Source organism: Lagenorhynchus albirostris, chromosome 17 (assembly GCF_949774975.1).
Source record: "Lagenorhynchus albirostris chromosome 17, mLagAlb1.1, whole genome shotgun sequence".
NCBI classification, from domain to species: Eukaryota; Metazoa; Chordata; class Mammalia; order Artiodactyla; family Delphinidae; genus Lagenorhynchus; species Lagenorhynchus albirostris.
Window position 1 is genome coordinate 79,495,891 of NC_083111.1, and position 12,134 is coordinate 79,508,024.

Below are 12,134 nucleotides of genomic sequence, written 5' to 3' on the forward strand. Positions count from 1 at the left end.
TTCCTAATTGCAGGCAGAGCTCAAGTGACCCCTCATATGCCCCAGTGAAAACACATCATTCACCACAGAGAACTCTGACCTCAGGCAACACTGGTAAGAAAGGGGGCTCCAGAAAACACAGGCAAGCAAGCCAGAAAAAGAACAGAAGAAACAAGCAGACAGACCCAGCAGAATTCATGAACACCAACCACCCCAGCTTCCCCCATTACTGAGGAGAGCCCAGGACAGAAAGGAACATCAGTGGGCAAGTCTGGTACCTGGTTCAGCCCCATGACAACGGCTTGGTGCTTAATCTGAAACCATCAGCTAACAGACTGTATAAACGACCCAAGCAAACTGTGAGTCTCTCTTGGAACCTATGACTCTCAAAAATTAAAAATTCAAGGCTACCTTGTCACCAACCATATTCTACACACCAGATACTGGTACATCTCATTTTCACATCTTCTAAGCAAAATCAGTGCCACCACATCTTTTAAAGATGAGTAAAGACAGGGCCATTCAACCGGCAGAGGCACAGTGTCACTGAGCCAGCCGTATCCGGGAAGCAGGGGTCTTCACGAACAGCCCAGAAGGCCACAGCAGCAGCTGTGAAGAAAAGCTAGCGGGTGTGGGGGTGGGTGGGTGGCTGGAGCTGATGCAGGGCAGTGGAGGCAGGGCAGTGGAGGCAGGGACGAGGGGCAAACTGGGAGCTTTCTAGGATGGAAAAAGTGAGTGGGGGAGAAGCCCAGTTTCCAAATGAAGTGAACCAGTGGATGGCAGCTTTCTCTCCCATCCACCAAGCTAATTTATATTTTATTTCAATACCCAAATGTCACCTCCTGGTGAGCAAGGTCCTGAAAGCTGGAAAGATACAGAGAAGCATAAACTTCTCCAGGAAACAGGGAACAGTGGCTGCCTGATGAAGCAGAGCCCAGATGGAAGCAGCAGCTACAAGAAAGTTAAGAACCACTGCGGCGACTGAAAAGAAAGAGCAGCCGGTGTGAGAGCAGGAGAGGACGCAGGTGCTCTGCGAACAGCAGAAAAGCACCTGCGGACCAGCACTGTGCCAGGTGCTTTCACACATAAAACAACCGAGTTTAACCCTTAACACAATCCCACCAAAGCACTTCCTTCCCCTTTTCTACAGAAGAGGATCCTGAGGTTCAGAGGTGGAGTGATCTGTCTCAGGCCTAAGTTTGGTGATATAACTACTATTTTCTTTCTGCTAAATATTAAAACAACTTATGCTTTTAAATTCCTAATCCAGTGACATCTTGAAAAGAATGGGAACACAAGTGAAAAAAGTAAGCAATCCCTTTATGCTCTGATTCATGACATTCTATATATTAATATAAAAAGCTCTTTGGTACTTAAACAACCTCTTTATAGTATCAGTCTAGCTAAGAGCAACTCTGGTAAGTCCCACTTAACAAGTAAACTCTTAATTAAAATTTACTTTAAATAGAAAGATTACTGTTTGCTCAGGCCCCAAGCCTTGGTCACCTCGACTTCTTTTTCTGTCTCTTAGATCAAAGCATTCCATCAGCGAAACCCACCATCCCTGCCTTCAGACTACACCTGGGCCGTGACCTCCCCCCCGCCCACTGCCATCTGGCACCCACAGGCCTCCCCACCGCCCAGCCCCCTGTTTTTTGTCTCGCTGCTCCACAATCAATTCTCAAGCCAGCAGCTGCAACTGACCCTTTCTTTCAAAACATCAATCACACCATTTCACTCCTTTGCTAAAACTCACCAAACGTTCCCCAACTCCCCTGAACAGGTGACCTGCACACCAAGGATGGTCTGCAAATCCCTGTGCCAGGAGACTCCCCTACCATCTACACCCCCATCTCCTCACCACCACCATCCCCGCCCCCGGGCTTTCTCAGCTCCAACCACACTGAGCTCCCTGTTGCCCTTTGCCCACACGAGCCACGCATGACACCTCAGGGCCTTTACACTGCCTGCCTCTCCCTCTAGGCTGGACACTCCTGCCCCAGATATAACCACAAGGCTCACTCCCTTTCCTCCGAGCCTTTGCTCAAATGTCACTTACTCCACGAGGCCTATCCTGACCGCCTCATCTAAAATTGCACAGCCCATACCCTAACCCAGCTTCACCTCCTCACAGCACGACCCCGTCTACAACACCACGTGCCTTATTCTGCACCTCGTCCACTGTCTGGCTGCCCCACTGCAATGCACTCTCCATGGCGGGAAGGACGTCATCGGTTCTGCACACCATCTCCAGGGCCTCACTGCTAAAACGGACAGTAAAATGTACAGGCCGTATTCCACACATTCTTCTAAGCCCTGTAGGTAATGAGGACATGGCAAAGGGAAGTTCTATTATTTTAGAGGCCACGACCATAGAGAAAGCATCAGAGATTCTAGGTATCAGGACCTGACACTAAGCTCCGCGACAGCGTGGCGTGCCTCAGTCTTGGGCACTGCTTCACCTCCAGGACCCAGCACAGGGGCTTGAAAAACATTTACTGCATGAATACGTGAATTACACATGTTGTAAACCTTGCTTTTCTTCCCCCATAAGAATGGAAAAAGAAAAATTGATATAAATTCTACAAAAAACCATGTGGAATGCCCTTCCTCATCCCACATAAAAGATAAATCACACAACTGTAGTATTCTGATACTCCAATCAGAACTTCCACTGCAGATTTTAGTAGAGCAATAGTGAAACTAATGTGTGAGATTAGACGGCTAGCAAACAATGCCATAAGCAAGATCAGTGAGCAGAAAAACCCTTCATACACCGTATAATTTTGTCCAATCCGGCTTCCCTACAGAAACCTGGCCTTAAATAAGAAAGTCACTGGGAAAGAACTATTAAGAAACAAACTGCTTGTAAATGTCACAAAAGCAGCTCACAAAGATACAACTCTGACTTTCACAGTTCTCAGACGGTTATCATGGTTTTACTGGTTTGCCTTAAGTTAGTACCAAAACTTTAGGGCAGTACTTCTTACAAGAGTAAAGCACTGGTAAATGCTTTTATGTCAACCAACAGGAGGAATGTAAAAGAAAACTATAATTCACATTATACACACACAATTCAAAATTTACCTTCATTAATCAAAAGTTAAAGACTGAAATAAAATCAAAACTTTCACAATATGGTGCCTCCACTGGCAACTGATAGTTACAACATACCCTAACTTCCGTAGCCGGGTATCCTGTTCTAAGTTTACTTCCAGTAAGACTCATAGAATTACCATTTCTGTGTCATTGCGTCTCACTGTTTCCACCACAAACACAGAAAAAATTTTTCTGAAAATTTTAGTATCAATAAAAATTATGACTTGGTAAGAACTAAAGAAATTCAAGCTTAACAATGGCTATAATCACCTTCTGAAGACAGACAATAGGTCGCAAAACACAAAATATTCCGAAAGGTGATGGTATTGGTATTACTTGCTTTCCCTGCCAACTTTCATAACAATTACCATACCTCCCTTCCATTATTCTGGAGGAACTCTGGGGAAGCTGAGGAAGGCACTGAATTTGCAACTGGAAGACGCAAAGGAGCCCCAGTTCTATCCGTAAGACAAAGAAAGAATCATTTCACCATCCTGAACCTCAGTCTGTTCACCTGTAAAACAAGGACAATGACAATACCTATCACCTATTGAACAGTGATGACGTGTCAATCACAAAAGAGCAGAACAGCAACACTAACGATAATGAAAATATAATGATAATGATGATGCCAAGTTAACGCTTACTACGCACCCAGCCCTGTTCTAAGTACTTTTATCCCACGATAGAGGCAGACTCTATTACCCCCACTGCACAGATGAAGAAACTGGAGCACAGAGAGATAACTTGTTCCAGGTCACAGAGCTTCTAAGGTGCAAAGCTGGAACTCAAACTCAGCCAGCCAGGCTCCACAGTCTGTGTTCCTCATTAATTTGCTGAGTGCTTTACACCTATTTTCTCAATTAGTACTTACAACAACCAATGAGGTAGATGATATTATAATCCACATGTGACATGTGAACAAACTGAGGAACAGAGAGATTAAGTAACATACCTAACATCAAGCTAGTCGGTCAGCGGCAGAGCTGGGATATGCACGGGCACTCGGACACCAGCCAGACCACACACTTCAACCACCACCTACAGTGATGCTACCTGCAGAGACTGCAAAGCTTTCCAGAGAGAGTCAGAAAGCAGGCCCCACCCAACCTACAGAGGATGACTGAGTCACAGTGAGGACCAAAGGGACAAGAAAGGAAGGGAAGAAACACGCCCACGGAAAGAACGCAAGACAGACGGGCCACTCTCTCCCCTACACAACATCCCATCACAGTCCCTGGTGTCAGCAATCCTGCCAAAAACAAATTCAGATAAGATGCTGGACATGCAGCTGGTACCTGAGAGATGCATCAAAACCACCAGGAGATAAACATACCACTGGATTAAGCCACACTGAGATATATGAAACAGAAGGAAAATGCCTTCTAGAAAGTCAGAAGGGCTTCCCTGGTGGTGCAGTGGTTAAGAATCTGCCTGCCAATGCAGGGGACACAGGTTCCAGCCCTGCTCCAGGAAGATCCCACAGGCCGTGGAGCAACTAAGCCCGTGCACCACAACTGCTGAGCCTGTGCTCTAGAGCCCATGAGCCACAACTACTGAGCCCACGTGCCACATCTACTGAAGCCCGCACACTCTAGAGCCTGTGCTCCACAACAAGAGAAGCCGCGTGCCGTAATGAAGAGTAGCCCCGCTCGCTGCGACTAGAGAAAGCCTGCACGCAGCAACGAAGACCCAACACAGCCAAAAATAATAAATAAATTCAAAAAATAAAAAAATTAAAAGGCAGAAAATTTTGAACTTATTATTAATCTAAACAATACTCAGGACTTCCCTGGTGGTGCAGTGGATAAGACTCTGCACTCCCAATCCAGGCGGCCTGGGTTTGATCCTTGGTCAGGGAACTAGATCCCACATGCATGCTGCAACTAAAAGTTCACATGCCACAACTAAGGAGTCTGCATGCTGCAACTAAGGAGTCCTGGAGCTGCAACTAAGGAGTCCACCTGCCACAACTAAGACCCAGCGCAACCAAATTAATTAATTAATTAATTAACTTTAAAAAACAATGCTAAACTAGAATATTTCCAGAGACACTAATTCATGGCCATTTCTTGTTTATTTTGCCATATAAAAGAGCAGCGCTAAATTCCAGGTTTAAAAACTGTTGGGAGGTTACTCGCCATTAAGTTTAAGAGGGAAAAAAAGCGTCCTGAAATGTGTAAGAAGAATGCTTCCTTAGTTTTTCAAATATAGTGAGTGGTAGAGGTATAGTAACATAGGATGGGACAAGACACCAAAATTTTCAACCTAACTACATATGTTATAGAGGGGGATTCTGTTTATATTAAGCAAAATGACACAAATATCAAAAGGCAATCGAGTATTTATTTTAATGTTGCAACTGTTCAAATCAACTTTGAAACTTTTACTGTACTGGGCATGCATATACATATCCAACTTACCTCATCATTTCCTCACCATACCCTATAAATCCAATTTATCCACAGTTTACCCTATAAATCCAGTTTATCCACAGTTTGACCACTCACCTTATTTAGCAAATAGCGACAGTAGGACTGGCTCCCCGAATTAGGTAACTGAAGCGGAGAGAACCTCTGGAGTCTTGCTAGAAATCAGGCCATGTGGTTGCAGGTTGCAAGCAGCTATAGCTGGAAGGGGCGCTGGTGCCAGGGGGACCCCTGGTGGTGAATGAGTCTCTTCTGCAACCTACATTCCTCAGCTATAAAGAGGGAGACGTCAACCATCTACATTTTAAATTATCCCTCGCTGTGGCCTGGAAAAGGAAAGTGTTTCTACAACGTGACTCTATACTCCATTTTCAAGAAACACTAGAAACACCCAGTATGGATCCAGTCCTTTCTTCAATCATATTCTGAGTAAGAGGCACAAATAAGATGGCTTTTCTTCCCAAACACAGCTGCGTAGTGGTTGGTTTTCTTTGTCAATCGGCCTCCTCTATGATTTTGCTCTTGTCACACTGGTATCAACAGACATTATTCTAACTTAGCAAAAATTTACAGAGTCACTTTTCCAACTCTACCTAAAAATTTTTATCATTAAAAAACGTTATTGGGGGCTTTCTTGGTGGCGCAGTGGTTAAGAATCCGCCTGCCAATGCAGGGGACATGGGTTTGAGCCCTGGTCCGGGAGGATCCCACATGCCGCGGAGCAGCTAGGCCCGTGCGCCACAACTGCTGAGCCTGTGCTCTAGAGCCTGTGAGCCACAACTACTGAGCCCACATGCCACAACTACTGAAGCCCACGCGCCTAGAGCCGGTGCTCCGCAACAAGAGGAGCCACCGCAGTGAGAAGCCCGCGCACCGCAACAAAGAGTAGCCCCCGCTCGCCGCAACTAGAGAAGGCCCGTGCACGGCAACAAAGACCCAGTGCAGCCAAAAATAAATAAAATAAATAAATTTATTAAAAACAAACAAAAATGTTATTAGGGACTTCTCTGGTGGTCCAGTGGTAAAGAATCCGCCTTCCAATGCAGGAGACAGGGGTTCGATCCCTGGTCAGGGAACTAAGATCCCACATGCCATGGGGCAACTAAGCCTGCACGCCACAAACTACTGAGCCCAAACGCCTCAACTGGAGCCCGTGCACCATTTGCAGCAACATGGATGTGACTAGAGATTATCATACTAAGTGAAGTAAGTCAGAAAGAGAAAGACAAATACCGTATGATATCACTTATACGTGGAATCTAAAATATGGCACAAATGAACCTATCGATGAAACAAGACTCACATATAGAGAACAGACTTGAGGTTGCCGCCAAGGGGGATGGGGAGAGGGAGAGGATGGACTGGGAGCTTGGGGTTGGTAGACGCAAACTATTACATTTAGAATGGATAAACAAGGGCTTCCCTGGTGGCGCAGTGGTTAGGAATCCGCCTGCCAATGCAGGGGACACGGGTTCGAGCCCTGGTCCAGGAAGATCTCACATGCCACGGAGCAACTAAGCCTGTGCGCCACAACTACTGACCTGCGCTCTAGAGCCCGCGAGACGCAACTACTAAGCCCACGTGCCACAACTACTGAAGCCCGTGTGCCTAGAGCCCGTGCTCCACAAGAGAAGCCACCACAATGAGAAGCCCACGCACCGCAACGAAGAGTAGCCCCCGCTTGCAGCAACTAGAGAAAGCCTGCGCGCAGCAACAAAGACCCCACACAGCCAAAAATAAATAAATAAATAAAATAAATTGGTAAAACCAACACTTAAAAAAAAAAAAGAATGGATAAACCATAAGGTCCTAATGTATATATAGCACAGGGAACTATATTCAATATCCTGTGATAAACCATAATGGAAAAGAATATTGAAAAAAGAATGTCTCTATGTGTATAACTGAGTCACTGTGCTGGACAGCAGAGATTGGCACAACATTGTAAATCAACTATACTTCAATTTTTAAAAGTTATTAAAACCAACCTCATGCCTATTAGGATGATTACTATTTTTTTTTTTAAATATGAAAATAACAAGTGCTGGTGAAGATGTGGAGAAACTGGAACCCTTGCATACCATTGATGGGAAAGTAAAATGGTGCAACTGTTACAGAAAAGAGTATGGAGGTTCCTCAAAAAAATCAAAAATAGAACTACCATACGATCCGGCAATTCCACTGCGGGAATTCCACACCCAAAAGAACTGAAAGCAGGGTCTTGAAGAGATTTGCACACCTATGTTCACAGCAATTATTCACAATAGTGGAATGGTTGAAAGGATAAATAAAATGTGGTGTAAATTATAGTGGAATATTATTCAGCCTTTGAAAGGAAGGAAAGCCTGTCACATGTGAAATAAGCACAAATACTGTATGATTCCACTTACTTGAGGCACCTAAAGTAGTAAAGCTCGCAGGAACAGAAAGCAGAATGGTGGCTACCAGGAGCTGGGGAGAAGGGAAGGGGGGCACAAAGCTTCTGATTCGCAAGATAAGCCCTAGAGATCTGTTTCACAATTATGTGAATACACTTAACACCACTGACCTACACACTTAAAAACAGGTAAGATGGTAAATTTTATGTTCTGTGTTCTTTGTCTATCCCAATAAAAAACTTTTTAAAATGTTAAAACCACTTTAAAAGAGTGAATCTCACTTATATTTTACAACGGAACTGCAAATACGATATAATTATGTCTACTTTTACAGACAAGGGGGAAAGCCTTGAGACGTCAGAACGAGCTCGAAGTGCAAGAAGCAGTGAAAAGAGAGACAACAACCGGTCCTCGACTAGGCTGGATACTGGTCCGGCACTGCTGATACTGGTCCAGCACTGGACAAGGGGGCTTTATGTGGCTTAAAAAAATTAATCCCCTAATAAACTTTGAGATTATTACTAATATCACCATTTTCAAGAAAAAGGCAACAGGCTTAGAGAGGTAAAGGACTTGGGGTAAGATCAGACTTCGTAAAAGTCAAAGTCACATGTGACTCCAAAGCCCAAATCATTTCATCTTTTCCACACCGTTAAGCCTGAAAGCCCCATGTTGTCCTCTCTCTGACTTGGTTTTCTCATCAATTAAATGAAGTTTAAAATGGCATCTACTGTTCACAGTTGTTAGGAGAATTAAATCTCACAACACAAAGGGCTTTGAGAGTACAGCATTATCAGCGCATTACTCTGCATCTTCCGTGCTGGTGCAATGACTTAAACACCAGGGATCCAAAAATAACTGGGACAGAGCCCAGGCCACTGAGGAGCTCAGAGCTCACAGAGGACAAGCGCATAAGTCCCAGCACCCACAGTTCCGGCTCCTGGTAGACTGGTCTAAGAAACCCCCAGTAAATTTCCTGTACAGTTTGAGGCTTAAATGATTCATAGGTTTATCTGCAACATTGAAAAACTGGGGACATGCTCAAAAGAAGGGAAATTAGCAAATAAAGTTTGGAACATCAAAATGAGTCACTGGGCTTCCCTGGTGGCGCAGTGGTTGAGAGTCTGCCTGCCGATGCGGGGGACGCGGGTTCATGCCCCGGACTGGGAGGATCCCACATGCCATGGAGCGGCTGGGCCCGTGTGCCATGGCCGCTGGGCCTGCGCGTCCGGAGCCTGTGCTCCGCGGCGGGAGAGGCCGCAGCGGTGAGAGGCCCGCGTACCGCAAAAAAAAAAATGAGTCACTACACAAGCATTAAAAAATTGTGTTTGCAGAAAAGTTTTCATTCATACTGGAAAATACTCATTAATGCAAAAAAGCAACATGTACTATAAAGAGTTAAGGCAACTCCCAGTCTCAAAATGCAAGGATTTTCAAGATACATATTTTAAGTAATAAAAAAATATATGGAAGAGTATGTAAAATACATTTTGATATAAAGCAAAAGAAAGATCCATGCACATGCACCTCCTTGTACACACAGAGGACCTGTGGGTGGTTACACAAGTGGGAACAGTGATTCACATAGAGTTAGGACTCATTTCCCACCCATATGAATCCCACCAAATGTACCCTGTATATTTTAGTTAAAATAGTAAATGAACATAAAAAATAACTATTTTAGGGCTTCCCTGGTGGCGCAGTGGTTGAGAGGCCCGCGTGCCGCAAAACAAACAAACAAAAAAAACCTATTTTAAAGAACTGATATCTAGTACAGTTCCCAATATTTAGCAAGTAAACAATCTTTTCCAAATAACACACAAACAACACATCAAAGGAGAAACTGACAAAATGTTCAGAATAGAATAATTAAAAACAGAACATCGAAATCTTTAGGATGCAGCTAAAAGAGTGCTGGGTACGTAGAGGGAATTAACTTTAAGCACTTATATTTAAAAGCTAAAAACATGAGTTGTCTATGTTTTTACCTTAAGAAATAAGAAAAACATTAGCAAATTAAACCCAAAGTAAGTAGAAGTTAAGACAGAACAAGGAACAGTGCTGGGGCAAAAGGAAAAATGAGTAATAATGATCCTGTCTTCATTTAAGTTTGGTATCATCCATCAGGGATTTTTTGCATTAAATCCTGACTTCTAAAAATGCTGCATTAAAGTACTACTTATCTTAGGCTTCCCCGGTGGCGCAGTGGTTAAGAATATGCCTGCCAATGCAGTGGACATGGGTTCGAGCCCTGGTCCGGGAAGATCCCACATGCCACGGAGCAACTAAGCCCGTGCACCACAACTACTGAGACTGAGCTCTAGAGCCCATGAGCCACAACTACTGAGCCCACGTGCCACAACTACTTAAGTCTGCACGCCTAGAGCCCACGCACCGCAACGAAGAGCAGCCCCCGCTCGCTGCAACTAGAGAAAGCCCACGTGCAGCAAAGAAGACCCAACACAGCCAAAAAATTTAAAAACAAAAACGATTACTTATCTTGATTACTGAGATTTTGGGGTCCCTGAGACATGCCTCACCAGAGTCCTGCCCACACATACCCATCCCCACTCCACTGGCCCTGTCCACCTCAACCCCAAGGCTCCCCACACCCAGGCATCCAGGGCATATCACCTAGGGAGTTTGTGAAACTAGAAACATTTCTGCCCAAGGCACATCAAATACAATCACAATTTTAAAAGTTCCCTTCTGAGAACAACAAGCTATTTAACACTTCTTTTCAAGGACCAAAAACACAGTAACTAAACTGTCAAAGCGTATCTATTTTATTTGAAACAGTTGCAATGCATTTTTTACACTGGACCAGCAAACTCTTGAATTCATAAATGTCGGACCTGAAATGAAGGAGGCAAGCCCTAAAAATGTGTGAGCAAAATCCATGCTTGATTATGGCTATTTGCACCTCCTGTGATACAGCAGAAATCCTCCTTATTCTAGTCCAAAGATCCAGAATAACAGCGGCAACAGCTTAAAATCCACAAGCCACGCTGGCAGGGCCTGACGGCTAGAAAAGAGGAGAGAGTTTGTAAATAGCTAACTTATTCAAAGATTCCTCCTTCCCCTTTTTTTGAGATTTCTGAACCCAAGGCAGATCCAACAGTGGACAGTAGAACAGCATTTCCTCTAAAAAAAACAGGAAAAGTGGATAAAATACAATAATCAGAGAGTTGCTAGGGCAGTGAGAACAAGAGGGGCTAATACTTCAGAGTGTGAGGAACCACAAAGCTGAGCTGATCTACTGCAGCTACTGTGAACTTTGGTATTGATTTGCTAATCCTGCAAACAAGGAGGCTGAAACCCCGGGCTCTGCAACCACAGAAAACTGCTGCTGGAGGACAGAAAAGCAGGAGAGGTTCTGGCAGGCTAAAAACCTAAACGCAAATGTAGTATATTTCCTGCCAGCAATAAAAGGAAGGGTACTGACACAGGCTACAACATGGATGAAACCTGAAACATTATGCTAAGTAAAAGAAGCCCAACACAAAAGTACCTATCTATCTATCTATCTATCTATCTATTAAACACTATATGAAATTTTCAAATTAAATCCCACAAAAGTTCTAAAAACTTACCTTTACCTGCAGCTGTTCAATCCATTAAGACATGAGATACTCGCAAGAACAAAATTTTTTTAAAAACTTCCTAGAAACATAATCTTTTAGGGAAAAACTTCTTTCAGTTAATTAAAGCCATTATGTGGACTATTGTTCTTTGGGGATATGACCTCTGCATGCATCCTCAGCTAGTAAAGTTGTTCATTCAAAAACAGAAAACTAAACATCAAAAACAGATGAAGGGCTTCCCTGGTGGCGCAGTGGTTGAGAATCCGCCTGCCAATGCAGGGGACACGCATTCGTGCCCCGGTCTGGGAAGATCCCACATGCCGCAGAGCAGCTAGGCCCGTGAGCCACGGCCGCTGAGCCTGCGCGTCTGGAGCCTGTGCTCCGCAACGGGAGAGGCCACAGCAGTGAGAGGCCCGCGTACCGCAAAAAAAAAAAAAAAAATTATTTTACTTTCCATTATGTGATTGGGAGGAGAAGAGCCAAGAATCTGCAAAAATACTCTCAAGTATTTAAATTTTCTTTTTATAATCATTATTGCGTACTTTTATAGTTATTTCCTGGGGAAATTGTAATTTACTTCAGCTGTGGCTTTAAATATCTCCAAATCTGATTTTGCTGAAAACAAAGTTATGAAATGAATGTGTCTGTATAAAATGCATTTAAAT

At 44.0% G+C, this 12,134-nt stretch overlaps 1 protein-coding gene across 6 annotated transcripts in view; it reads right to left on the reverse strand.

Moving 5' to 3' along the window:
* Positions 1–12,134, reverse strand: part of PTK2 (protein tyrosine kinase 2) — a 251,013-nt gene that overhangs the window by 190,720 nt on the left and 48,159 nt on the right. The window contains exon 3 of one of the 6 annotated variants that reach the window (XM_060127768.1): positions 5,589–5,833. The exons of the other annotated variants lie outside the window; for them this stretch is intronic. The gene's annotated coding sequence lies outside the window, so the exon portion shown is untranslated. The remainder of the gene's footprint in view (positions 1–5,588; positions 5,834–12,134) is intronic. 6 annotated transcript variants of the gene reach the window in all.